Source organism: Callithrix jacchus, chromosome 15 (assembly GCF_049354715.1).
Source record: "Callithrix jacchus isolate 240 chromosome 15, calJac240_pri, whole genome shotgun sequence".
NCBI lineage: Eukaryota > Metazoa > Chordata > Mammalia > Primates > Cebidae > Callithrix > Callithrix jacchus.
In genome coordinates, this window is record NC_133516.1 from 63,831,277 (window position 1) to 63,855,984 (window position 24,708).

The following is a 24,708-nucleotide window of genomic DNA, read 5'->3' on the forward strand; positions in this document are numbered from 1 at the left end:
GAATATTGGCCACTACAATGCAACAGAATCTTGGTCATACAAATACCAACCTATGCAGACTTACACATAAATAAGCATTCGTGAATTTAGTGAATGGGTGTGGCCAATCACGATCCAACTAACACCCAGTCACCCTCCCAAAGTAAAGCTACCTTGCTGACCTGTGGCTGGTTTTAGACACTTGAAGTTTAATCAAGATTAAAATACCACCAAGTTGAGCTCAGCTCAAATTTCTGGCCTAAAGAAACATGAGTTAAGTAGTTACATATTAATTTGTGGTAGTGATAGTAAACTAACGCAACTAATATTATCATTATTTTAAGGAAGAGAGGATTGAAGCTCAGAGATTATCTTTCTTGCTTTAAGATCACACAACTGGTAAGCAGAGGAACTGGTCTTCTAGACTCCATCATAGAAAGGCAAAAATCAGTTTTGCAGCTACATCTTCAATTCTTATATCCAAGTTGGTGTATCAATGTGTTTTAAAGTTGTGCATCTCTGATTTGTCATGATGTAGCAATGCAACAACACCTTGAAATGTATTTAATGCTGGTCATAATGAATGCCTACAATGTGGTTAATATGGTTTGGCTGTTTTCCCACCCAATATCACCTTGAATTATAATAATTCCCACATGTCAAGGGCAGGACCAGGTGGAGATAATTGAACCATGGGAGTGGTTTCCCCACTACTGTTTCGAGTGAATAAGTCTCACAAGATCTGATGGTTTTATAAATGGGAGTTCCCCTGCACAAGCTTTCTCTTGCCTGCTGCCATTTAAGATGTGCCTTTGTTTCTTCTCTGCATTCTGCCACAACTGTGAGGCCTCCTCAACCATGTGAAACTGTGAGTCCATTAAACCTCTTTCCTTTATAAGGTACCTAATGTCAAGTATGTCTTTATTAGCAGTGTGAAGACAAATTAATACAATGGTCAATATATGAGGGAGCTGTCCAGAGCTGAACTTGCCATCATGATGACCCTGAAGGAGGGGTGAGAATGGGCTCTTAGGTTTTGCATATTTAATCTCAAGCATATTAAACCAAGATTCCAGATGAAAGTTCTAATGAAATTTCCTAGAAGAAACTGCTTTCTGGAGTCAGTACAAAGGCTCAAATGACTTTGGTTTCATTTTAAAAGCTCACATGCAAAAATAAGTAAAGCACCTTGAAACTACAAATGAAGAGGTCACCTCAAAATATGCAGAGTCAAAAACGGGCTTCTGAGGAGGTAAATGTGTTTTAAATAAGGAAATCTCCATTATAACTTTAAATGTCATTCATTTAGAAAGTAAATCAACAGGAAAATAGAATTTGAACAAGACTTTTTCATGTCTAATTAAATAAGAATGCTATTCAATTTGTGGTGCTAATAAAATAATTTAAAATTTATAACAGAATTTTCTGTATTCAAATAAGTGAAAATATTTTTAATATACTTTAGTGTCATTTATAGTGAGTTAGTTATGAGGATGCTAACACTAATACTTTTCACCCAAACGTTGATACCTTTGTACTTATTCCATCTTAAACATTCAAATAGAGTGTTAAAATGATATCCATCCTGTCATCCAAAAACCTGGAACATAATTTTCTAGTCTTTATTATAATTTCAATTATGTGGAAGTTAAACATATGTGACTGTAACACTTTTTTAGACTGTGGTCTACAAAAATAAATCATTCCCTTGTTGAATAATTCAATAGGTATATATACTGGCAAAATCCATGTTCTGGTAACTTGGGTCCAACCCCCATTAAGCCTGTGGAGGAAGAGTTCAGTAAACTCTTAAAACTCAAAACTCAACATGCAGTATAATAGTTCTATGCTGGGGTGAACATAGAGTATTATAATTGTATATTGCAGAATCTTCTTATTTGAACTTAGAGTGTCAGAGAGTTTCCAGGGAAGGTAACATGGAAGGTAATACCTGGCAAATCAGTAAAAATCAGCTAAAGAGATGGAATAGAATGCTTCAACTCAGTGTACATTGTATACAAATGTATAGAGGCAATAAAATATTTGACATTCTTTGAAGAAGCAAGAGAAGTTCAATGAAACTAGAAGTTAGAATTCTTGAAAAGATGAAACAGAGATTAAGAATAATAAGTCTGGAGTGGTAAGCTGGTAAGCTGGGGTTGTTGCATCATGGAAGTCCCTTTTAATTAAGTTAAAGAATTTGACCTTTCTCCTAAGAAGATTGGAATTCTACAGAAACGTTTTAAATAAGAAAGCAGCCTGCTTAGGTTCACATTTCAGAAAAATAATTTCGGTATGAATAAAAGATTATAGACAAATGAGAGCAGCAAAGATAGAGGCTGAGAAACTCATTTGGAGCAAGCTCTAGTGGTTCCAGGTAAGAGAGATGCTATTGGCCTCAACTAGAATACTGTTAAGTGAGATTGGAGACAAGTAGCTGGAATCATCATATTTTTTAGAAGATTAAATTGACAGGGCTTCCGATTGGGTATAATGGAAGGTGAGGATCAAGGGTTAAAGAAGCTAACTAGATTTGTGAGACTGATGACCGTGGTGGCGGATTCCTCAACAGAACTAGGAAATATAAAAGAAATTGGCAAGCAAACCTAATGAGATCATTTGGTGGCATAGTAAAGTTTTCTTTTTGTAAGACTCCAAGTGAGATGGTTAACAGAACTTTGTGCCTATGGATTATGAACAAAGGCCTTTTCAGGAACAAATTCTGAGCTAGATATATAAACTTTGAGATTATCAGCAAGCAGATGGTAATTAAACATGGGAGTAGATAATATTACTCAGGGATGATATATAAAGAAATGATTCTCAAACTTTGGGGTCAGATTAATTACCCAGTAAACCTAACAAAATTTAAAATCCTGGGTACCAACTGCAGAGTGTCTCATTGCATAGGTGTAGAAAGTATGTCCTAAATCTACCTTGTTGAAAAGTAGATCCCTACCCAATGGTTCTGCTGAAGATGATATTCTGACCCCATTCTGAAGTATAAAGAGAAGAGGATCTTGCATAGTATCCTGAGTAGTATCAGAACATAAGTGATGGACAAAGAAAGAGGAACCCAGAAAGAAGACTGTAAAGAAGTAACCAGAGGTATTGAAGGAAAACCAGGAGAATAAAACATTATAGATTCTATGAGAAAATTGTGGGTACCAAGTGGTGAACAGGGTCGAAGTGTTGAGATAAAGTAAAGAAAAAAGCTAAAAACACCCACTATATGTAACAAAAAGGAGGTCATCACAAAGTTGGCAAGAATAATTTTGGTAGAATTATGTGGGCTGAAGCCAGATTGCAGTGGGTTGAGGGTTGAATATGAGATGAGGATAAAGAGACAAGAAGCAGAGGCAAAATGTTATAAAAGAAGTTAGGACTAGAAGGGAAGGAAGTTGCTGCAGGACTAGAAGGGAAGGAAGAATGTGGACTGAGGGGTGAGATGTTTTTAGGAGGGAAACAAGTTGAGTGAATGTCCTATCTCACATCTGACGTGCTCCATCCTTCATTTCATCTTAAAGGTTTTTCTTTTTTTTGAAAACTGAGTCATTGAAGTATAATCTATATATTATAAAATTAATCTGTTTAAAGTATACAATTCAATCATTTTAATAAAATTAGAGAGTGTACATGCATAACCACAATAGAGTGTTAAAACATTTTTATTGCTCCATATTCCATATGCTCATTTACTCTTAATCCCTACTCTTACACTCTGCCACAGGCAAACACACATGCAGTGAATGTCTCTACAGATTTACCTATACTAGACATTTCACAGAAGTCATACAACATGTGGGTTCCTTTGCGTGAGGGTTCCTTTGCTTAGTATATGGTTGGAGAGGTTCACTCCTGTTGTAACATATATCAGCGCTTTATTCCATTTTTATTGCTGCATTGTATTCCATTTTGTGGACAGAGCACATTTTGTATATCCATTCATCAGCTGATGGACATCTGGATAACTTCTTTTTTTTACCATGATTCATGAATGATATTTCTATGAATATTTACATGAAAATCTGTATATAAGCATAGGTTTCCATCGTTATATAATTGGTATCTGGAAGTCTGATTTCGGGGTTGAGAATGTCTGATTAAGTTTGTTAAGTGTGGGTTGAACTTTCTAAGAAATTGTCCAACTTCTTTCCAAAGTGGCTGCCACATTTTATATTCACACTCTTTCATCCCTGCCCTAGTAAGTACATATTCACTTACCTTTAAACCTGCATTTATTTAGTCATCTTGAGAAAGAAAGAACTGTGCCCTCTTTGGATAGTGGGGAACAAAGTAAGGTGCTGCTTTAGGTTCTGTGCATTATGATTAGGCCAAAAATGATGAAAATATGAATTAGCATCAGCCTGCCCCCTAGTGGTCTAGATTGCTGTGCAGTCAACCTCAATCCGTGGGACCAAACTTCCAAGGAATCTCACTCTTTTCCCTCCCACACTCTGTCACTCTACCTCCATCTTTTCTTGCAAATACTAAACAGTGGACAGCAAGTTTAAGTATGCTCAAACAAATTTAGAAAGTGTATCGTGAGGTCCAGTGGTTCACAAATGCCAAACTACCAGTCATATCTACCAGAGATACGAACATCTACTAACATGTGCTTAAACATCAATTGCTGGGGCACTTGGGTAAATTTATTGAAGTTCATGTAAACTCAGTTATTTGTTTAGCTCTACAATGAGGATTATGATAACACCAGGCTTAGTTATACTGCAGTGATTCAATGAAATTTCGTATGTAAAGCACCTAACACAATTAAATCTAGAGTTGGCATTCAAGAAGGAGTAAGTGTTCATATTTTATGACAATAAAAGTGGTCAAGAGTGTAGTCAAATGCTACAAGGACGTTCTATTTACAAAATTACTTTAATCTGTTCTCCTTGGCTTATATCCTATGTTTATGTTCTCCATTTCAAATTAAAATGTCTTTGAATTTAGAACTACTGTAGACTGTATTTATTTGACAGTCTACAGTGTTCTTTAGACAATTTATTTGATATTGATAAGAATCATAGAAGTAACTGCAATACTGTCTTTCATTTTTTATAGTAACAATATATCAGAGAATTTGCTAAAATCTTCCTGTATGTAAAGTTTAATACAGAAAACGTTTTTATAAGGTAAAGACCTCAGATAGTCTGTGTTGGAGAAAATATTTCAGCCAGATCTTTCTCTCTGCACCCATCTTCACTACCTGTTGTGCCGCTGCTGCCAATGGAAATGACAACATCAATTACAGCTGGTTGATAATTTATAAGTATAGAGACTAGAAAAGTTTGTGTGATGTGGCTCAGGTCTGATTCTCATGAAGTTTTGTTGCTCTTTTATCAAAGAGAAAAAGAAAGACCAGAATTGGCCTGAATATAATGATTACTGCAGTCTGCAATTGAGCAATTCAGGATAGTTGCACTCTCCTTCCCAAGCCACCCTAACACCTGCTTCCTTTTCCCCATTAATATAAAGTTTTCTCCCTGAAGTAGCCAAAGGTTAATTGGAAATTTTATCCATGCAAAGCAAGTGCACAGGCCTTTTGTTTTTCTCTTAACAATAATGCAGACTATGTTTGTTTAGAATTTATTCTTGGATGGCAATTGTTAAGTTATTCATTTTAATGGGTGTTTTTTAACTTTAAAAGGAAAATTGTTTCCAGGGAAGAGACATGCCTCTAAAATAGAAATCAGGTATCCAAGGGGAAGAACCACCTAATCAAACACTTTGGACAGCCCATCAAAGCGTTCAGACACACAGTTCTAGGAGAGAAATAAGAAAGCATTTCTTTGGCCAAATGTGATTTGTGCCATCCTGGTTTTTGCCTCACATGCTGTGAGAGACATTTATTCTCTTCACTATTCAATTATTTTGCTAAGGAGATGTGGGAATTAAAGTAGCGGCAATCATGATAACGTGTGTTAAGCATCAAAATACTTAGCACTAAGGAGACAGTTGCCAGTTGTATTTTCAACTTGGGTTTACATGTGGAAAATATTGTTACTATTTCCTTCAATGTCTTCAGTTTTTAATAGCTTCTATTCCATCTAATTTTTAAGCTGTAAATACACTCTAGTGCTTGAAAAGAAAATCAAAGTGGTCCTAATGCCAGAGGCTGGAACTAGTTTGTTTGCCAGCAAAATTCATCTTCAGTTTTCATGTATCTGAATGCTTGATTATATGTACCTACATCCAATCATAACTTAGTCCACAATTTTAGACTAAAAGAACCCAATGTGTAGATAAATTTGTTTGTCTCATGAGGTTTAGAAAAAAAAATTTGTGAGCAGGCATTTAAATATGAAGAGATTCCACAATCTTTATTTGGGCTTCTCTTCATAAATAAAAGATGTTAAGATGCTCTCTCATTCCTGAGTAGGACACTGGACAAGTAATGCATACTTACACTCTACCCTACCTTGTCCAAGACCTCCTGAATACCTTTGGTTTTTGCTTACTATTACTGGATATTTAATCTACTGAAATATTTTAGTCCATTTTTTTTCTCTGTAGAAAATTGAGTCTAAATTTAAAATGGCCTTTCTAATGCAGTCTGAACCAAAAGGTATAATTCATTTTAAAGTAATTTGGGGTCAGGCTTAGAAGTGTGAAGGCAGTAGGGCAAACATTTATTTAATTTCTTATACTACTATAGAAATGATAATAACTAACAAACATGAAATACTTATTCCATGGCAGGAACTGAGGTTTATCTACATTATCTCATGTAATTCTCACGACAGGCCATAAGGTAGGTGCTGAATGCTATTATTAGTTTAAGAGCAATAACAAAAATCTCCACACCTCAGAGAAGTTCTGTGCATTGCCTAAGGTAAGGGGCTGACCTAAGACCACCTTCTCTATAAAATTCACTTTTCACCACACACTCTCTTACTCTGTCTTACCTTGAATAACATTCTAAACTATTTAAAAAAATATCTTTAGGCCTAGCACATGCCTACTGTTCCAGCACTTTGGGAGGCTGAGGCAGGTGGATCACTTGAGACAAGGAGTTCAAGACCAGCCTGACCAACATGACAAAACCCCATCTCTACTAAAAATACAAAAATTAGGTGAAACCCCATCTCTACTAAAAATGCATGCCTATCATCTTAGCTACTTGGGAAGCTGAGACAGGAGAATCACTTGAACTCCGGGGTCAGAGGTTACAGTGAGCTGAGATCACACCACTGCTCTTCAGCCTGGGCGACAGACTAAGACACTGTTAATAAATAAATCTTTAATTATTTTAAATGTAAGTTATTAAAAACATAAAGCTACATAAAATGCATATTTATATAAATAAACATTTGTCTTCATACTTAATAAAATGCTCCAGGAACTCTCTGCTTCTCCTCACTCCTTTTGGGTCACAGAGGGTCCTCTTTTTATGAATGGCCTATCAAAGGGGTCAGTGTGAGGTAGCATTCTTTCCTTGTATTTTCCTTTTTTTTTTTTTTTTTTGCTATTGTAAATGAATTATGTATGCACCCTGAAGTAATTAGCAAAGACGTTGTTGTTCAGCTGAATTTTAAACTAATTAATCTGACCTAATTCCTGTCAAAAATAATTAGGTTAAAATATGTCCTCCCTAAGCAACTCTTTGAAGCTGAGACACTAAAGCACAGTAGTACCTCCTGGGTAAGCGCTGTTCTAACATTGAAAGGGCCATTTATTTAACAGTATTAGAGGAAATGCTAAAATGCTACCTTGTGAGTTGCCACCTGGGCATCATCTCCTCCTCCTCAGTTTCTATATTCCAATTAAAAACAAGGGTTGAACTAATGATGGGACTGTAACATGAGTGGTATCAGAGAGTCCGCATATCATTTGGTTTGCAATTAAAACATCAAAACTGGTTGATTCTCCTTCATATTCACTTTTTTTTTTTTTGAGACAGAGTCTTGCTCTTGTCCCCTAAGCTAGAGTGCAGTGGGGTGATTTCAGCTCACTACAACCTCTGCCTCCCCATTTCAAGCAATTCTCCTGCCTCAGCCTCTGGAGTAGCTGGGACTACAGGTGCCTGCCACCATGCCTGGCTAATTTTTTTTTTTTTTTTTGTATTTTTAGTAGAGACAGGGTTTCACCATGTCAGTCAGGCTGGTCTCAAACTCCTGACCTCAAGGTAATTTGCCCCCCTTGGCCTCCCAAAGTGCTAGGATTACAGGCATGAGCCACTGCACCTAGCTCACTTTTCTTAATATCAAATTGATTAAGCTATCGTCTGTCTCCCCATCCTCTAACTGCCTCAAATAAGCTTTTAAAATATTCTTAGTGATATGATGAATTGGGAAACTGTCTCATGTAATTACCAAGTGCTAAGCTATATGTTTCTAGAAAAATAATTTAGGAAAAGGAAATAGGCAAGCTTTATCCACAGATGCAGGTTGTCAATAAGTTGAGATGATCTCGGGTTGTAGCAACTGTGGAGGTTTGTATATGCTGGTGTTTGCCCAAAGCCTTCACTACTGTCCTGTCATTCTATAGCAGCCTCTTCTGCATGCCCCCAACCTTGCTCTTGGATATATTATGGGGCTCTTGGGAAAGGAGAGCACTGTGGAGTATATATATCACATCCCCAAGCATTTCAGAGTTAATAATTTCTTTATTAAACCTATGAACCCTTCATGGTTTCTAGTCCTCCCTCCCCAACCCCCTTCCAAGTTAGTTTCTAGGCAACCAGTAAGCACTGAATTACATTAAGCTCTTTATTTCAAGGCTGCAGTTCAGAATGTTGCTGCCTATTTGTTGGCTCATTTATAGAGACTGCAGTATAAAATTCATTAATTCTGTCTAATCTGTGGTACATCTGCGATTTGGTTAGAACCACATCACCTGTACCTGGGTTTCATGTTTAAATCACTCAGTGCCATGATGCTCTTCTCTATGCAGCTTATGCTAAAGATACTGTGAGCACTAACCCGAAATCACAGAAGCAAGAATTTCCACAATTTCTAGTTCTTGGTTATCATTCAGCACCTTGGGATGGTCTTTTAGGAAAGCAAAAATTTCAAAATCTCCATTCTTGAATGGTGGAAATGTCCAACAGCTGAATTTTTAATAAGAAAGAACAGAAACATACTGTCGAGAAATAGTCTGAAATGCAGTAAGCATTTGCAAAAGGGAGGATATTGTTTGCATTAACAAATTGAAATTTTGGTGTGAAAGAGAAGGCCTTGGAAATATCCCCTTTGTTGGTATGAATCAAGCAATTGAGGTTGTAATTTCAAATTTTACCAAGGACAGCATGAGAATGAAGTTTAATCTTTCAGCAGAACTGTTCTGTTTTGAATGTTGACTGGTTTGAGATATTGTCTTGAAAACTCTGAGCGAGAACCCTCTCTCTCTCTTTCTATGCAATATTTATAAAGGGATTTGGTAAGTCTCTAAGTGTACCATAATTGAGCAAAAATGTAAATCAAATGTTAGTTTGTTCTCTACTTTCTTAAAACACAAAGCAATGATCTACATTGGCCATACTAAAATGGTGGCTTTGAGAAGATAAAGTAAAAAACTCAAACTTGAATCTAATCTCTCTCCTTTCAGCTGCTTATAATGTAGCTGAGGGGGGTGCATGTGGTGTATGAAACTATAGAAATAAATTAATTGAATGGTCTTGTGGCATAGAGAGCCATATGTCTACTAGATTTGCATAGTAGAAAAACCTTCTAGGAGACCCTACTGCCAAGGAGGAGTGGCCCAGATGAGATGAGACAGAGACAGCATCTCCCACATGACTTTGCATCTAGAGATGCCAATTGCTGGATTCGCTTCAGTAAAATATGAGCAGAAGGGAGGTATGGCATATCCAGGCCTGGCCCACAAGATCTTCTTTGTGATCTCCCACGTGCCTGTCTCTTTCTATATATATTTTTTATTTTATAATTTTTACATTCTCTTATTTCAATGGTTTTTGGAGTACAGGTGGTTTTTGGCTACATGGAAAAGCTCTTTAGTGGTGATTTCTGAGATTTGGGTGCACCTGTCACCTGAGCAGTGTACTTCCATCTGTCTCTTTCTCTTCCCCCTCTGTCCATTAGATAAAAGTGATGCTTTGTCAAAGCCTCCATCACCAGTGACTCTCTAGATCCCTGACAATGCAACTATTGTTTATCACTGAGAATTTGGGTGTATCTGTTCCAACAGCTTATTTTACCCTGACTTACAGATGTGCCATGTATGAGTTACAAGACAGGATCACTTCAATCAGTAGAACAACACATATTCTTGACTGTTTACTATGTGCCTTACAATGCAGATTCCAAGGACTCTGTGGTAACCAGACAAGAATGGCTTCTTAAAGTAGTAGGAAAGAAACAGACACACTTCAAACTATTACAATTATTTAATTCTATGCATGTAATGAAATGCAAAGTAGACATTTAGTACTGATGGAGCGTATAATATAGTAAGATTTAAACTACTCTGGGGTTGACAAATATTTTTGTTCATTAATACTTACTATTTCCAAATGTTAGTTTGGATGAAAATAAATCTGGATTTCATGTTACACACAGAGAGCTGAGTCCAGAGTAGACTAGTAGGAGCAGTAGGTTAAATTGTTTCTTCCTATCTTTCTCCAATGCCTAAGAATCAGGATGCAGCCATAAACCATTTCTTAAGTATTTTTTTTTTCCTTTGAAAAAAGGAGGCCGGACTCAGTGGCTCACATCTGTAATCACAGCACTTTGTGAGACTGAGGCAGGTGGATCATTTGAGGTTAGGAGGTCGAGACTAGCCTGGCCAACATGGTGAAACCTCATCTCTATGAAAAATAGAAAAATGAGCTGGGTGTGGTTGTGCATGCTTGTAATCCCAGCTATGCAGGAGGCTGAGGCAGGAGAATTACTTGAACCCAAAAGGCGGAGGTTGCAGTGAGCCAAGATTGTGCCACTGTACTCCAGTCTGGGCAACAGAGTAAGACTTCATCTCAAAAGAAAGAAAAAAAGGAAAGCATTTAGGAACCGTTTCACTTAATCCTTCCTTTCATAGATGAGAAGGAGAAATGTATTTTCCAAGCTTCTAATACCTTCCATTGTAATATACGGAACATTTAGTGTGGGCCAGAAACTATGCTAGTTCCTATTTTCATTGTAAAATTTAATGTATGTATAGATGAGTACACCATAAAAATATGTAGCTCAGTGATTTGTCCCCTCCTCAAAATAAAAACACTCATGTAATGCTACCTAAATCTGAAAAAAAAAAAAAAAAAAAAAAAAAAAACCTGATAATTGTCTGCTCTTCAGAATTGCTAAACAGCCTAGCCCAATTCCAGCTACCTTTCTCCCCACCTACCGCCCTTCCTTTCATGGGCACAGTTAGTGTCTCTATAGTTTTACTACATTGGCATGCATCCAAAAATGCTGAGCTTTATTATTTTTTGAAGTTTCAATAAATTGAATCTTAATAGTATATATTATTTTATGTCTGTCTTCATTCATCAACTCTACATTTGTGGTATTCATTCATGCTTGGGTCTTTCTCATTCTGTTTTATGAACATATCACAATGTATTCCATTGTATGTACAGTATACAATGTATCCAGTTTATTATGAATGATATTTAGTTTTTTTGTTATGAATAGGATTCTACATAATCTTACACCTGCTTATTGGCACACAGGTGCATGTATGTACTTCCACTTCCTAATTTTTGGACTTTAGTATTATAACAGGCATTCATGCTTCTGTACAGTTGTTCAAATTTATTTTCTTATTCTAAAAAGTTGGGAGGGGAGAGCTGGAATAACAAAATAGAGCCAGATATACTACACTGCCACAGACGTTTAGTTCAATATTTAATGGGTGAAGCTGAGTTCCATCCTGTATTCTTGAAACAAATGACTGGAGAAAACAGATGATCAGTATCCTCTTTGGAATGCCATTACACATTTTTAAAAATTTGTTTAACCACGTTTAACATGGGTAAGATGAGTGTGTTCTTGCTTGCAAGTTTGATTTTACTACTTTTAATGAATTTGTTCTGCCTTTTTTGGTCAAGCCAAGTTTTTTCCACATCATAGCATAAGCTGTTCCCTTTGCTTGGAATGTTTTTATTTTAAAGCCTTGAATGATTAGCTAATTTCTTATCATGATAGTTTTAACTCAGAAGTCCCCCTGGAGTATCTTACCTGTCCCAAGTGACTATTATCTTGCCTTTTATATTTGCTATTAGAGAATTTATCACTACATGTAGCTATCCTGTTTATGTTTTTATTCATGTTAAATGTTACCTGGGACTTCTTTTCTTACCTTCCTGAAATATATGCACCAGGAGTCTTCTCTCTCTTTTCTTCAGCAAGCTCTCTCCAGTGTCTATAATAATACATAGCTCATAATAGGTGCTCAATTAATGACAGATGGCAATGGAAGAAACAAAGGAAGGAGGGAAGAAGGGAGGGAGAAGGGTAAGAATGGAAAGAGGGAGGAAGAAAGGAAGAATAGAAGGGATATTTATGTAGGCCAAGAAGCAAAGAAGCTATCCATGTGATACAAAAATTTTGTCATTCTATGTGATACATATAAATGAAAGAAGATCTGTGCACTCAACTCTCATAACGTGACTGCCAGCAATTCAGAACGTACCAAACCAGTTACGGTTAGAAACATGCAGGGGGCCCAATGTTTCCACACAGTGATGGAGACTGAAGGCAACAAGGAAAACCAAGTCCCGGGAGAATGTGTGACCATCATTCCAATTTTCTATATATCTCCTGGCCAAGCTGTATATACATGAATTGCTAAGTGTGTAACTCATGTGCATCTCAAAGAAAGAATCTGAGTCAAAAGCAACCTCGGGGTTACTAGCCATGGAAACAGAAGAGGGAGAGTGTAGTTATTAAAACTGTTGTCAAAGAACAAAGAAAGGACAAAAAAGGAAGAAACTAAGTAAGCAATGGTTCAGTATTCTCTCACATTCATTTGGAGGAAATTGGATGACATCCAAAGTTTTAATGTGAGCAAAGTGATTGTGTAACCCTGGGAGAGCTTGTCATCTTGGCAGGCTCTGTAAAATAGCTTATGTCTATCACTATTGTAATAACAGACACAAAGGGTCGATATTTAAAGGGTCAGTAAGAATGTATAGTAAGATACGTCTAGGAGTGGTCCTCAGAAAAATGCCAGAGGAATGAGACATAAACTAGGCATAAATTCCAGGAGCTGACCACAGTGTTAGCAGTAAAATAGATGCATATTTGACACATGAAGAGAAGAGAGGCAAGGACTCCTGTAGGTAGATTCAATAGGAATGTAATATAACACCTGTGGTTATGGACAGTGAAAGTGTTTAAATATCTACAGTGTCAAATTGGCAGGTATTAACCCTTTAATCGATACTGGGTTCTACTCATTTATGTTGTTTCCTTATCCCTCCAAAGATAGTAACTTCAAGTTTACTGTGTTAGCTGGTTCAGAAGGTGACTCATTTTGCAGACAACTGGCAAGAATATAAAGTTAAGAATGGCGAGTATGAACTGTGTCCTACAAATATCAAATGCCTTTTTTAAAGTCATTGCTGAGGAAATAGTGAAACAGAACAACCCAGGAAGTCTAGGAAAATTACATGGGAGAGTAGTCAATAGATTACAGAGGGAGACTATATGAGCATTTCTGAGCAAAATCAACAACAAAAACAACCACAAAGGACTGATGTGAGACGGTGACACCTAATGGGAGCATAGAATCTAGGATAGAGAGCCACCTCTCATTGGCGAGAGCTCAGAGAGTGAGAGTTGTGCTGAGTAATTTTGCTTGGCAATGAACTTAATACCTTCCCCTTCTTCCCCTAATGAAAAAACTTGCAAAATTGGACAAGGTAACAGAGGTAGATCATCGCCCTTCTAAAGGCAACTTAGCATTCTCCAGCGTTTATATATCAAATCCCAAGCACTGTGATATGGAAAGTGGAGTCCATTTTGCTACCTTGCAGAAGGAGCTTCAGCTTCACATTTCTCTTACATTGTGCTTCACATGATGAGAATGACCCAGATGGGTTACCCCTGAGGAACAAAGAGACCCAAAAGAGTGATACTGACAACCCAACCCTGACCCATGTCTGCCCTAAGAGCTGCCAAGTCCTGTGGGCCTTGAGGATGTTCCTTTTTCCCATTCATCTCGAAGAACAAAAGTGTGACTCTTTTAACAGGGTTCTTCTCAAGAATCCAGAGCGTATGATCTATTTAACTAAAGTAGTACAGGAAATCCCCAACGCTAAAAAAAGAAGAGCCAGTCTCAATGCAACCCTATAAAACTTTTATTATTTTCTAGTCTAAGGATCAGGGCAACATTGAATGAAAATTCTCAGTTCCTGCTTCACTTAGAGGTAGTTCAAGTCAGGGAATCACAGAATTTCAGAGCCAAAAGATATATCTCTGTATATCTACTACAACATCCTCATGTTCCTGATGAGAATATTATGATCGATGGAGGAAATATGACTTACACATTTTGTTCTTTCATGCATTTATTGGGCATCAACAACACATTACCATGCATTTTATTAGGGGGCACCAATAAAATAGTCTCTAAGGCTTAACTCTTGCCCTAAGGAACTTGCCATCAGTTTGACAGTTAGGATGAGAAAACTGAGAATGGCACTGCTAGCCATTGCCAGAGCACAAAAGATGACAGTGTGCACAGTGGTTAAGGATGCAGGCTGTGGATTGAGGTACTCTGAGTTCAAACACAGCACCACTCTTTGCATGTCCTGTGACCTTGGGCAATTGATTTCACTTCACTATGTTCCAATTTCCTTTTCATAAAATGTTAAGGACATTAGCATCTCTTCCATAGGGTTCTTTGATGATTAAATGAGAAAATACATATAAATACCTCGTACAGTTTTTCGGAATTTGTAACTGATTAATAAGTGTTGATTATTATTAAAATCAAGACCTGGAAGTAAAACGAAAAGCTGTCCAGCATTGGAATGACTAGGGCATGAAGATGGTAAGGTTCAGCAAGCATGTTCTGGCAAAGGGAATTAGATTATTTTCTGATGTTCTGGACTTGGTTTTCTGGACTATATTTCTGACTGTTTGTGGCTTTTTGAATGTCCAGTTTTTATCTTTGATCCTAATTGCACTGTGCACACAACTCTAGAGCGTGCTTCTCATGGTCCTAAGATTTTATCTCATGTGTTATCCTAGATTTTTATCTCATGTGTTCCAGCAAATGGCTGTGAAGTTTGTAAGGAAGGCACTAATCCACACAAAGGTCTTGTTTCAGCTGAATGTCTGGCTTCCTGAGGTATTTATTCCAACTAATTCATACATGATGAACTACATGAAAACATGTCTTCCACTGTAGACTGTATGTTCTGCACATGTTCGACTGCATCAGCTATCTATTACTGAGTAGCAGACCACTCCAAAACCTGGTGCCTGAAAAAACAATTTTCTTTGAGTTGTCAATTTGGCAGGGCTCAATAGTGACAACTTTACTCTATGCACCATTAGCTAGGGAAGCTTGACTAGGAGCTAGGGAGCCACTTTTGAGATGGCTCACTTACATGGCTGAAGCTGGCAAGTTGGTGAGAAGGGTTGGTAGTGATCTAGTTAAAGATATGAGGCCTCATTTCCTGTCAGCTGTTTATTTGGGTTTCCTTATAGCATGGCTACCTTAAGACAGTCTGACAACTTACCCAGTATAATAGATTGCCCCAAAGAACAAGTGTATAAATGAGCATCCCAAAATAACCAAGCAAAAAGTTCTGTGGCCTTTTTGCCCTAGTTTTAGGAATCAAATAGTATTGGCATTGTCATAGTTGTAAGATTGAGGGGAAAAGAATGCAGACTCTCATCTTTGTATAGAAAAGGTGTGAAAGTCACATTAAGAGAAAAATATGAGTGTTTTTGAAAAATATATCCTGCCAAAAATGCCATTTTTACCCTGCCCACCTGTCCAAGACAGTGCCTGACGCAATGTTGCTCCTTAATAAATACTCCCTCATTAAATACCTACAGCATATGAAAATGCATAAATAAATCAGTATTACAGTATTACTACTATAGTTTCTATTTTTTGGATTAACACTGAGTTTTGGTATCAACCTTGACCCCTGGTTTGAAATTTTACTCTTCGATCTGGGGATTTACTTTTGTATGATTTGGGACTCTTTTATTGATATGGGACTCTTACACGTCTTTGGAGACTAAAGATTACAAAGAAAGATTGTTAGTGCCTTCAAGAGCAGTAATTTGAATAAATGGAGGTGGGATTTGACTCTAAAGACTTATGAAGTCATCAAAGAATATTGTAAGAGAGAAAGATAGCTCTGAAAGAAAAATAATTGATAATGAACTGAGTTGGAATGAAGGGAATAAGATGAAGACAAGCGATCTGGCAGCTTCTGAGGGAGCAGCAGCCAAAAGAAGCATCAGCAGAGCTATGTTTAATTAATGAACAGTAGCCGAAGAGGGTGCTTTGAAAGGATTAGAGATAGCAGTTGAGGCTGTGCCTCCTGGGAGGTATTGAATGACTGAAGTACTTCTGTGTGTGATTGATTAAAATAATCAATGAGAATGTTGAACATCAAATCATGAATTGAAAAGATTTAGTGTTCCTATCTAAAGCTATAGCAAACATCAAACGACAATTTCTGATTAATCTTGGAGTATGTGGAAGACCACCAGTATAATGGCTGCTTTCAAGTGTTATGGAAGAAGTGTCCACTGCAACCTGATGCATTATTTCCCATTGAGATTTTAGCTCTGTGCCCTTACTGTAAAACATATTCAGACCTGAAAATTGCAACTTGAACTTGTAATTTCGGATAAATTACAGATTGCACATTTTCCTTTGTGTTATCAAAGATTCTTTTTATTGTTTATTTATTTTTGAGATGGAGTCTCACTCTGTCACCAGGCTGGAGTCCCGTGGCATGATCTCGACTTACTGCAACCTCTGCCTCCCAGGTTCAAGCGATTGTCCTGCCTTAGCCTCCCGAGTAGCTGGGACTACAGGTGTGTGCCACCACACCCAGCTAATTTGTGTATTTTTTAGTAGAGATGAGGTTTCACCATGTTGGCCAAGATAGTCTCCATCTCTAGACCTCATGATCTGCCTGCCATGACCTCATAAAGTGCTGAGATTAAAGGTGCGAGCCATCGTACCCAGCCTCTTTTTATTTTTAATAAAAACAAAGAAAACAGTTTGTCCAATCTTGTTAGTAAGAATAAACCCCTCAAACTTCAGAAGAGAAACAAAATGGACTGCAGTTGTTCATGCCACTCCTGACTATCTCATTGATAGCAAGCATTTCCTCACCTTTTCCAAAGTAGTTTACATTTTGCTAATTTTGGTTGAAGTCAAGAATAAAGAAATGTGCTTTCTTTATCACTTTGTATCATCCTTCTATACATTTTCATTGTAGGAGAAAGAGTAGAATAATCACATATACCAGGATTTAGCTATCATGCTTCTGAGTGCCCCAAATTAACATGAGGGAAGTATCATTCCCATAACTTCAGACTGAACCATTCTGCCTGCTGTCACAATGCTACAATAAGTACACAATGTACCTGAGGAAATATATGCTATTAGTATGTGATCAGGTTCACAGTTCTTCAGGCTGTACAAGAAGCATGGCACTGGCTTCTGCATCTGGTGAGGGCCTCAGGGTGCTTCCATGGCCAGAGAGGAAGCAAGAGAACGAGATGGGGGAGGTGCCAGGCTCTTTTCAACACCTGGTTCTCACAGGAGTTAATAGAACAAGAATTCACTCACTGTCCTTTCCCCACAGGGAAGGCATTAATTTATTCATGAGGGGTCCTCCTAGCCCCCTGACCGAAACACTTCCCATTAGGCCCCAACTCCAACATTAGGATCACATTTTTGACAGGAGATTTGGAAGGGTAGGATATCCAAACCATAGCAGTTCCCAAGCATAGAATCCAGGTCTTCAGTGGACACTCAGGTCACCAGCATTGTCTCCCTGGCAACAGAGTCACAGGAGCTGAATTCAGAACTTCTTTTCTTTTTCACATTTTCTTTTCACATACTCCTTTAGGCGTCCTTAATATCTCAAAGTGGTGTCCATGCTATAAAGCCCTCCACAGAGTCAAGTCATGTGGTGGAAACATATGAGTGAAATCTAGCAAAAAATAAGAAATAAGATGTAGCAAACCATCTCATGTTTCAGTTAGTGGCAGCTCCCTCTGGAGTAAAGAGTAAAGGTTGACTAGACCATGTTTTCAGTCCAAAAGAAGGAAAACGGCTGTGTCTCGGTCCAGAGGCTTTATTGTTCTCTCTTCAGAGGCTTCTGACTGAGACAAGACTAGCTGCATCATTTCTTGATTACATGGTTACAAGTTCCTATTTGTTCCCCTGTGCATGTCCTACAGCATCTGGCTTGGCACTCCACAGAAGGCCCTCAGAAATAACTGTTTACTTGAACTCTGTCCTCTATTCAGCTATTTGGAGGCAAATGTGGGGGAAGTAGAAGAAAAAAAAGAGTAGTAATGGAGTTAGACTGTTGCACTGTCCACATTTGAGGAGTTAGTGTAAGCAGTGGCACCTTTGAGCTGTGTGATCTTGATTCAGCTGCTTGTACTCTCAAAATTTTAGTTTCTGATTTATCAAATAACAACATATTTAATGATAAAATTCTTGCAAAGGTTTTGGCATAGTACCCATGGAATATGTGAGCATTTATGCACATTTCTCTACAAACGATAAATGAATATTTATTAACAAATACACAGTAAAATTTGACCCTCCACAATAAACTCCTAAACCCTCATAAAACCTCATCTGACACAAGAACAGAAAATGAAATACTGCATATTCTCACTCTTAGGTGGGTGATGAAAAATGAGAACACATGGACACAGGGAAGGGAGTATTACACATTGGGGTCTATCGGGGGGAATAGGGGAGGGACAGCCCAGGGAGAAATGCCAAGTGTGGGTGAAGGGGAGGAAGGCAGCAAACCACACTGCCATGTGTGTACCTATGCAACTATCTTGCATGTTCTGCACATGTACCCCAAAACCTAAAATGTAATAAAAAAGAAGAAGAAAAAAAAACCCTCATAAAACATATAGTCATAGTATAGAAACTCCCTTTTGATTTTAGCATAAAAAGGCAGAAGATCAGATTTGGTTTTTGTCAGATCACGGAAGGTTTACCAATGGCATTAGAAGAAGGATCAAAATAAGAGATTTTGCTTCCTCTAACATGTTCTTTCTTTTCTCAAACAGCATTGTGGAAAGACATTAGCATCTTTGGTACCTCTTGGGACTTTTTTAAAGGGTGCTTTAAAAATATCTTCTTTGCAATATCCATAACATGAGGAAGGTGAGACTCTCACAAGCTTAACAGGAGAAATAGATCAGAAACTTTTTTTTTTTCTAAATAAAGAACTTATTTTCATGGTGCCTGGTCTCTCTGACCTAAATTGCAGTAATTCAGTATGTGTGAAATTACCTTTTCTAGGACGAGAAGATCAGAGCAAAAAAACGGAGACAAAAAATGGTGAGAGAAAGAGAAAAGAATATACAATATAGGCAAGAGTTCAGGCTGCCTGATAAAGAATCTAAGAATAATAAGAAACTAAGTAGTTATGAAATGGAAACTGCCAGTGAGAAAGACTAGCAATTATCTCCACTGGGCAGCCATGTTTAGAGGGGATCAGTAGGTCTTTTAAGAACTAAAATAAAAAGAATTGAGGCCAAAGTAAGGCATCTGAGTTCTCTATTTCTAGGGCTTATTTTATTAAACTTTTTATCACTTTCAAGTTCATGGTGATGCCAGAGCAGATTTATTTCTGTAATTAAATGGATTGTTATTTACCAGCAGATATAAAGCTGGCATAAAAAGACACACGATCAGTAACATAGTTCAGACTTTATGAATTATTAGTAAAGACTGATGAATGCAGTTGTTATTCCTCTCCATACAAGTTTGTGAATTGTGTTTTAGGCCTGAACGCTTGGAGCAGATCAGCAAAAGCCAGTTACCAGCAATTCGTGACCATCCATAGTTCTTTCTCCCCCACCCCTTTGCTTCAGGATCAGTCATAAAAATATCACAAAAGATAAACTTTCCATAGTGCTGTAGTCCGCACTTGAACAATGTGAGTTACAGTCATAATATTATCGCTGGCAGGTGTTATATTGTGGGTTGGATTTTGTAAACTGGGATTTGATGTGTGGGAGCATCCAGCTTGGTGCTGGAGCTTCACATGTTAGGGGTGGGTGGTATATGCACAGACAGGTTCTACATGAGTCAGCCTGATATAGAGTTAGCATTTTTACATGGTTGAGGAAACTTTTGGAGGATAATAATGACTTAACTCTGAGTCTCAAAGACCTTGAAATCATTAAATCATAAAGGACCTCTAATCAAGAGAAAGAATACTATAAAGAATGATGCAGGGTTTTTTTTTTTTTTTTTGGCATGAAAGGGGGAACAAAGGAATATCTTATTCAGCGTCTACAATAAATCTCTGCTGAGCTTTTTCAATCCATGATAAACCTTTTGAATTTATATGTTTAAATAATTCTGCTCATAAAATCTACCTAAGTTGACCAAATCTAGTTTTTGGATGAATGATAAAAGAACATATAATTTTAAGTTTGAAAAGCTTAATAAACCCTATCAAATCTGTGCATAGAATAACATCAAATGTCTCTTTCCCTTTCTGGTGTTAGCCATAAACTAGTGGGAGTCAACCTTTTGAGCTTTACCAAGAAAAGTGAAGGTAAGAACAGACCTGTTGGTAACAGTCCATTTGCTAATACAATCTCTCCATCAGTCAGGATGAATATGGTTCTGCTTTGTTAAAAAAATCCTCTAGCTGATAATGGCGACTCACACCTGTGATTCCAGCAGTTTGGGAGGTTGAGGCAGGCAGATTGCTTGAGCTCAGGAGTTCAAGACCAGCCTGGGCAATAGAGCAAGACTCATCTCTACTAAAAAAAAAAATAGCTGGGCATGGTGGCACACACCTGTAGTCCCAGCTACTCCCAGCTGAGGTGAGAGGATTGCTTGCACTCAGGAGATAGAGGCTGCAGTGAGCTAAGATTGAGGCTACATTTAGCTGTGAGCATGCCACTGCACTCCAGCCTGGGTGACAGAGCAAGACCCTGTCTCAAAAAAAAAAAAAAAAAAAAAAAAAAAAATCCCGCAGAACTCAGTGGTTCAAAGCAACAATGGGCTTTCTCTCTCTCTCTCTCTCTCTCTCCCTCTCTCTCTCTCTCTCTCTCTCTCTCTCTCTCTCTCTCTCTCCCCCCCCCCCTCTTTTTCCCGTGAGATGGAGTCTCACTCTGTCACCCAGGCTGAAGTGCAGTGGCATGATCTCGGCTCACTGCAACCTCTGCCTCCTGGGTTCAAGCGACTCTCCTGCCTCAGCCTCCCGAGTAGCTGGGACTACAGGCCTGCACCACCACACCTGGCCAATTTTTGTATTTTTAGTAGAGACAGGATTTAGCCATGTTGACCAGGCTGGCCTTGAACTCCTGGCATCAAGTGATCTGCCCACCTCAGCCTCCCAAAGTGCAGGGATTACAGGTGTGAGCCACTGTGCCTGACTGACAATGGACTTTCTCATGCCCTCTGCTTCTTATTGTCTTCACTCGGTGACACAGGCTGACAGACTTTCCACTATGTGGAATATCTCTGTCACTTTGGCAGATGTAAGAAAAGGATGAATTGTGCCTCAGTTCATTAAGACTCTGCCTCACATATTGTAGGTCTAAGTAGGTCACCTGCAGGCCCAACTTCAAGTGCGATCCTACCATACAATCAGAATGAGGAAAACCAGAAATGCCTGGTAAATAGCCACAATAACTGCTACATCCTAAGACCCATCTTTTCTTATGTGTTATTCCATTCTGCATTTCTGTAAAAGAACACCTGAGACTGGGTAAGTTATAATGAAAAGAGGTTTATTTGGCTCATAGTTCTGTAGGCTGTACAAGTATGGCAGCAGCATCTGTTCAATTTCTTTTGAGGGCTCAGGAATGTTTTACTCACCGTGAAAGTTGGAGAGGGGAGCAGGTGTGTCACATGGTAAGAAAGGAAGCAAGAGAGAGGAGGGAGGTCCCAGATGCTTTTTAAACAACCAGATCTTGTGTGAACTCAGAACTGTGGGGAGGGCACAAACACATTCATGGGGGTTTTGCCCCCATGACCCAAAACACCTCCCACCAGGCTCTCCCTTCAACACTGTGGATCACATTTCAACATGAGATTTGTAGGGGGCAAACCTCCAAACCATATCACCCTGATGAACACTGTTCCTCTAAAAATGTACACTTTACTCTTTTACATCCCCCACCCCTCTTTCTTTCTCCTTAAAATTATCCCAACAAAGATCTCTGGATTGGATGAAGGCTGTAGTTTCAGAAATGCTGAGTTTTACTGCTGGAGAGATCTTAGAGAATATTTGATCCATCCTCTCACTTTACAGATAAAGTAGATGAGGGAAATGTGACCTGGCTATGTTAAATTACTTCCTAATTGCACGAACTGAGTTAATATAGAAGGCGAACACTGATTCTCAATCAGCATCTTTTCAGTTACATGATAGAGTGTCCTTTGGGGTGCTATAACAATAACTGTAGTTTTTGAAGAACTTCAATTGGAATTTCAATAATTTTCTACATACAAAGCAACATACTTACAACTTTTGTTTTGATAATGTGCTGGATATGTCTATATTCTTAACACTTACAAACCCTCTTTGATACAAGTTCATAGGTTTGGGATACTTGAATTTCACTAACTGTTGTATTCCCGGTACCAAAACTAACATCTGGCACAGAGAAGACATTGAATTAATATTTGTTAGGTTTCTTCATTTCTTCTTTGCATATTCATTTATCTACTTTTGCTAGTGAGTTCAAGAGAGTTTTGTTTTAGTCATTATTTAGAATCATTGCTTAGCAAAATGACTAATAATAGCACTTAGTCAAATTTTGGGATGAGTGCATAAATAAAAGGAATAGTAAGATATCGTTAGTTTAAACTAAGTATGAAGTCTACTAGGGAAATCCAAATCACTAGAAGGCTGAACTATAATGCATATTTCAAAGATATTTGAATTTGTTTAAGTTCATATAAATGATAAGAAAGCTAGCAATGTCAGTGAAAAGATTATCCTTCTCAAAATGTATACCTTACATGTAGAAATTTACCTGCTCATTTGTGAAATGAAGTGAAATTCTTACAGATCATTCACTAAATCTGCTTTTATCTTATTATCATTATCAATGTTTTAAAATAAACTCTGAAGTCTACAAGGGAAAACTGAATTACTAGAAAGGCTGAACTATAATACACTTTTTCAAAGAAATCTGATTTCATTTAAGTTCATATTTTGATAAGAAAGCTAGAAATGCCAGTCAAAAGATTCTCCTTCTTGAAATGTATACCTGACTTATAGAAATTTACCTGCTCATTTGTGCAATGAAGCGAAATTCTCATAGATAATTCAATAAATCTGTTTTTTTTCTTATCATTAACAAAGTTTTAAATGATCTGCCATCAGTCTCATTTTAGATGTATTTAAACAATTTGGAACACTTAACCAGGTTGACCATGAGCTAGCAAGTATGCAGGTAGACTTCATTTGAATGTATTCATTTCTTTTTCTGCAAAACATTCAGCCTCCAAGTCAAAGGGCTTAAGTGTTGTACTGACTAATATACAAAAGATTAAAATATAGTATAAGTGCAAACCCCAAGGCAAACACTCCCTTCAGATGAGTCTCCTCTAGCCCCCACCTCATTTTCCTTAGTGTTCCTTTGACATCCAGCAGATTGATGTAAACCCTCTGATTTCGTTCTCTCACCAGCCTCATCCCTCTAGGGATGTGTTGGTTTAGTGTTATAGTGTACTGAGATTTGTGTGTATGTGGTGGGGCTGGGGGGAGGGGAAGATTGTTTAGCACTTTTTATTTCCCAGTTGAAGAAAGTTAAAAATCAAGAGCTGATATAAAAGGCACAAGGAGTTTGGTTTCCATGAGACTGCCTGGAGCAAATAGCACTGTTAGCATCGGTAACCGAAATCTGACAAGCTTCTCATTCCCTTCCTTCGGAGATGCAGACCTCAGCATTCTGATAGATCCTAGGAGCAGCTATCTCTATATTATATGAAAGAGAAATAAATATTTTTACTATTACATGACAATCACTGAAGACAATCTATATTAGACATTACATGACAGAACTTCATGAAAGCATTTAAATTTTCTTTCTATATTTTCTATCTTACCTCCCATCTCCATAAACAGTACTTTTTCTCTTTCTCAGGGGACTTTGTAGTCAAGCTGCAAAGTCAAGCTGATTTCTGTTTTTTTACCCTCCCAGGTCTCTCCTTTTCAAGACACACACGCAAGCACAGAGATACACACATATACATATACGTACAAACACACATATTATCTGTACTTATTTTTTTTAAAAGTGTCTTTCTTGCTGTCTTCAATAAGAATTCTCATCTATTCAGGTATATAAAATGGTAAGTCCTTTTAAAAAGCAAGGAGATTGTCTATAGCAGGAGCATGATATTTTTCTTGTTACTCATATAGGAACTGGTACCCTGTTCTGTGTCAAATTTTGTACCATACTTGAATTAACATTCATTCATTTAGTCAACAAATATTTATTGAATGACTAAATGTGCCTGACATTTTGCAAAAGATGAGTCCAATATTTAATAATGATTCACAAATCCGTGGTTTGTTTGACCAAAAACCATTCATGCCATAAGGAT